The sequence below is a fragment of the Chrysochloris asiatica genome, unplaced genomic scaffold (assembly GCF_000296735.1).
Source record: "Chrysochloris asiatica unplaced genomic scaffold, ChrAsi1.0 scaffold00084, whole genome shotgun sequence".
Lineage (NCBI taxonomy): Eukaryota > Metazoa > Chordata > Mammalia > Afrosoricida > Chrysochloridae > Chrysochloris > Chrysochloris asiatica.
The window spans coordinates 9,135,124-9,140,095 of record NW_006408602.1 but is presented as its reverse complement, the minus strand read 5'-3'; the positions used below and the strand labels follow the sequence as shown (position 1 = coordinate 9,140,095).

General features: G+C 36.2%; 1 protein-coding gene across 1 annotated transcript in view; it reads right to left on the bottom strand.

The window, feature by feature from the left end:
• MMS22L (MMS22-like, DNA repair protein) overlaps positions 1-4,972 on the bottom strand; it is a 160,362-nt gene that overhangs the window by 123,927 nt on the left and 31,463 nt on the right. The window lies entirely within an intron of this gene.

The window sequence follows — 4,972 nt, the reverse complement described above, 5'->3', positions numbered from 1 at the left end:
CATGATTTTTTTCCCCAAATCATAGTAATCTTTCCTTTTAAAACCTTCTTTATAAACCTTAAAAATTATGACTTAAATAATATATGTACATTGGCAAAAGGAAGTCAAACAGGAACTGCTGCTAAATATTTCAAGACACAGGTTACGTTATTTTAAACACATTTACTATCTGGGAGAGGAATGGCAAGATGGCAGACTAGGCAGAAAGGCTGTGCAGACCTTCTGAAGCAAGGATACAGAAAACCCAAAGAAGCATATACCAAAGATGGTCCTGGAACTCTGAGCTTTAGATGATGGGACAGAGAAGTGGACTGAGTGTTTACTGGGAGAGAGAGCTGAGCAGAGGTAGTTAAGAGATGTAGCAGCCGACATGACCTACAACAGCCATCCTGAACGTTTGTGAGTGGTTTCTGAGATAAGAAAACATATTCATGTTACAGACAGCTAATTGTGGCTCAAAATGACAAAGGTGCAATTTTTTCCCCCTTTGTTGCCCACAGTCTTCCTGATGACCAGAGGCAAGGCCAGCCTCAACCAGCATATCCCACCAGGAAAACTCCCAATTTCCAGGTGGTTGGAGCCACTCAGAAGTAGATGCCTAGGTTGTGAGCCCTACTGAAGTGAGGAGGTTCTATTCACAATTACCCTGCTCGGATGGACCCTACTAAAAACCTGCAAAGTCATCCCTGGACTAGCTTTCACTAGAAGCGGCTGAATGGACACATGGGGTAGGGGGAAGAAAAACTGGTTATCTGTGTGGACTGGGCAGGCTCAGCAGGTGGCATAGGAACATACTGCTTATTTGTGGATAGAAAGCAGTAACCAGGTGTTTTTTCCTTTACCTTTTTCTTCTTATTTCTTCATTACTATTGTATTTTTTCTATTATTTGCTTGTTTGTTTTCCATCTTTCTTATTCATGTTTTCCTTTCTTGCATCATCAGACAGGAGACAACAATGGCAACCTTATAGCCAAACTAGAGCTTTACCATCTTCAACCCCACCAATTTGACTACAGTCAGTATCAGCTGCTATACACTGGATCAATGACAACAACCAATGTCAGCTAAATCCACCCTGAATTGCTTTGCATGAAACAATGTACAGAGAACAGCACACAAGCTCATCTCTTGACCATAGCCACCAGGAGGCAATTGGTGAGTGTCTAAGGATATACCAACATACATTCATCCATTTAAATAAATACCACAGCAACATTATGCTGCGAAAGCAGCAGACAATTTCTGTTTACATTAACAAACAAGACAGAGTAGCTCAAACAAATGACCAATATATGTAGACTGGTGGTGGTGGTGGTGGTATGCTGTGGAGTTGGTTCCGACTCATAGCGATCCTGCATAGGGTTGCCGAGGCTGTAAATCTTCACAGGAACACAAAGTCTCATCTTTCTTCCATGGAACAGCTTGTAGTTTTGAACTGCTGATTGTGGGGTTAGTAGCCCGACTCGTAACTACTACGCTACCTGTGTTTTTGAGGAAAAAGAGGTACTGGAATTATCTGAAAAAGAATTCAGGAGAATGATATTTAGATACCTCCAAATGATTGGCAGAAAGGTCAAGGAAAACAAAGGAAGAATTCAGAAAAGAGCTACATGCACAATCAAACAAAATAAATAAAGGACTGGATATAATACAAAACCTACACACAGAAATTCTTAAGAAATTCATAAGATTAATACTTAGATATCAGAAATGGAAAACACACTGAAAGAGCAAGATTTGAATTAATGGAGGCCAATATTAATGGGCTTGTAGATAAATCTCTCAATACTAGCATGCTGGAAGAACAATCAGAAAAAAACAATGAAAAAAATTGAAGACAGTCAAAAATTCATGTGGCACAACATGAAGAAGAATAACCTATGAGTGATCAGAATTCCAGAATAGGAAAAAACAAAGAAAAACATAGAAAAGATAGTCAAATAGTTGCTCAAAGAAAATTTCCGTAACATCATGTAAGATGAGAAGACAAGCAATCAAGAAGCTAAATAAACCCCAAACAGGTTAGACCCCAAAAGAAAATCACCAATACATATCATAATCAAACTCTCCAAAATCAAAGACAAGGAAAGAATCCCGAAAGCAGCTAGAGAAAAACAAAATGTTAGCTACAAAGGAAAACCAACAAGATGAAACTCTGATTTCTCAGTAGAAACCATGAAGGCAAGAAAGTAATAGAGAGATATATACGAAACTCTGAAAGGAAAAAACTGCCAACCAAGAATCACATTCCCAGCACAACTGTCCCTCAAATACGATCATGAAATTACAACATTTCCACATAAACAGATATTAAAGGAATCTGTAAAAACCTAGCCAACTTTACAAAAAATACTAAAGGGAGTCATTTTTACTGAGAAGCAACAACAAACAACAAGCAAAGACTGACATTCACGGCAACACCACCCATAATTCAGTCCAGATATAGAAGTATCCAGCGTAAAATAAAACTGGTGGTGGTGGTTATGTGCCATGGAGTCGGTTCCGACTCCTAGCAACCCTGTACAGGGTTTCTGAGTCTATACATCTTTATGGGAGCAGAAATCCTCATCTTTCTCCCGCGGAACAGCCAGCAGTTTCCAACTGCTCACCTTGTGGTTCACAGCCCGATTTGTAACCACTACGCTACAAGACTGAAAATAGAGAATCAGATATAGCAATCTAAAATGCAGATAACTACAAAGCAAAGAATGAAAAGTATTGTTACCGAATACCAAATAGCAAGAAAATTAAAAAGAATTAAAAAGCAAGGGAATCAAGTAGATTTCAAGCTAAAACAGAATTGTTTCAGCAGTACACCTGTATGTGTGTGGCATTGTTAATAAGTGTCGTTGACTCACTTCCTAGTCATAATGACCCCACGAAGGGTTTCCGAGGAGCATCTGGTGGATTTTAACTGCCTGTCTTGCATTAAACAGTCTTCAACATTGCAAAAATAATAGTAATGATACATATGCTTCAAAAAGTCTGTTGGAAAATTCCATTATATTTCCATTCAATTGTTCCACAAACTTTTTGAAGCCTACTCATATTAGTGGAGCTAAACTATGTACCACACTGGGAGAGAATTTGGGGATCAATAGCAACCATTACTGAAATACACTACAGACTCAAATAAGTATTAATGCAGTTAAAACAAGCATTAATAATCTAAAAGTATGTTCTCTGAAGCAAGGGGAAATATAATCTTGTTCATATGTATGTTCTCATCAGCACCTATTATTAATGATATCACATAAGAACTTGAGAGTACAGAACTAATGACCATATTCACATATAATGTCCAAAACCAGAAATGTGTACTTAGAGGAAAAATGATTAAAGTGAAGAGAAACAAAAATACCTATGCTAAGATTTTAGAATGACAGGCAATTTTTTTTAGTTCCTTTAAAATTGTTCTAATATTCTACTAATAAAAAGATGTGAAACCTTATCACATCAGACTCACAAATATTTAATAAAAGGAATAATACAGCAATAATGGCTATTGCTAACATATCTTGAATGTTTACCCACGTACAGAAACAAGACACTATCCTTTTATGTGAGAAGCTCATTCTACGATTTCTTTCTAACAAAATGGTAGAATGCTTAAAGACACTGATACAAAGCTGTGTGTGAACATCATAAAGCATATCCTGATTTATTATTTTACCTTATTTTAGAATTCCCTATTAACATTAGGGGATTGTCTGGAGAACCTCTTGAGGTTCCTCCCAATTCTACTCCTATAATGCTACTACCTATGTTGATACTAACTGATCCTCAAAATCCACATATGATTTCTCAAAGCTGACTCTGCCCATCCTTACAAAGAGAGAAAAATGTGTCAAATTCATTAAGATTTCCTAAAAAAAATAGATCCTCCTTTCTGGGAGAGGATTAAAAACCAAGGAAATTTAAAACAAGGTATCCCAAGCTCTATGTCATATTTATAAAATCAGGTTTAGACCTAGAAATCTGAACTTTAAAATCTCTCAGGTGGGTCTCATAGTCAGGCTACTTGGGAGTACACTTTCATAAAACAAGATAAATTTTAAAACTATAATTTCCATTCTAGATGTCTATTTTGTGGAGCTCGTAGGTTACAGTAATACTATAATATGCTGTTTGTGTTGTTGTTTAGTGCTACACAGTCTGTTCTGACTCATAACTACTACTCTGTGTAGTTTCTGAAGCTATAAATCTTTGGAGGAGCAGACAGCCTCATCTTTCTCTCAAGGTAGACTGTTGAGCTCAAACCAACAATCTTGTGGTCTACAGTCCAAAGCTTACCCTACAAAGCCATTGCACTCCTCCCTACAATACTATTCATTTTTAAATGTGGAAGAAACTATATAAATATAGTTTCAGATAAGTCTATCTACCAACTAATTGTATTCCTAGGGATTTTAAAATAACATTGTAAAAAAAAAAAAAATCTAACTAGAACTTGACCTATTAGTTAAAATCTGTCTTCTGTTTGAAGAAAACCTCACCATTTTTCAATAAATAAATAAAAATATTTTTACTAAAAGCTTCTGTATTCTAAAGAAATAGTTTATCAACAGTTACTCACAAGAACTAATCATTCATTTCTGGAGAAACATGCTTTCCCTGTTGCATTCTTAGAGTTTAGAACTAGAAGGGACCTTTGGAGGAAATCAGCCAACTCAATACCAGGTTTTTTGAATGAAGGTTTAGATGAGGGAACAGATGCCCAAAAAGGTTTAAGGAACTTATTTAAACTATCAAAACTGCTTATTAGCACAGCCAAGAGTTCCAGAAGTTGCTTCTCTTTAAATAAATAATAAAAACATATATTGTGTAATTTTTCAAGATAGTTACAAAAGGTCTACAGCTTCTAAACTTACAAGTAGTTATTTGTCACATTTTACGATTTTTCTTGTAGTTTTTGCTCATTAACCGTTTCGTTGCACCATCTGCTCTCTTAATGCTGTTGTTAAGTGCCATC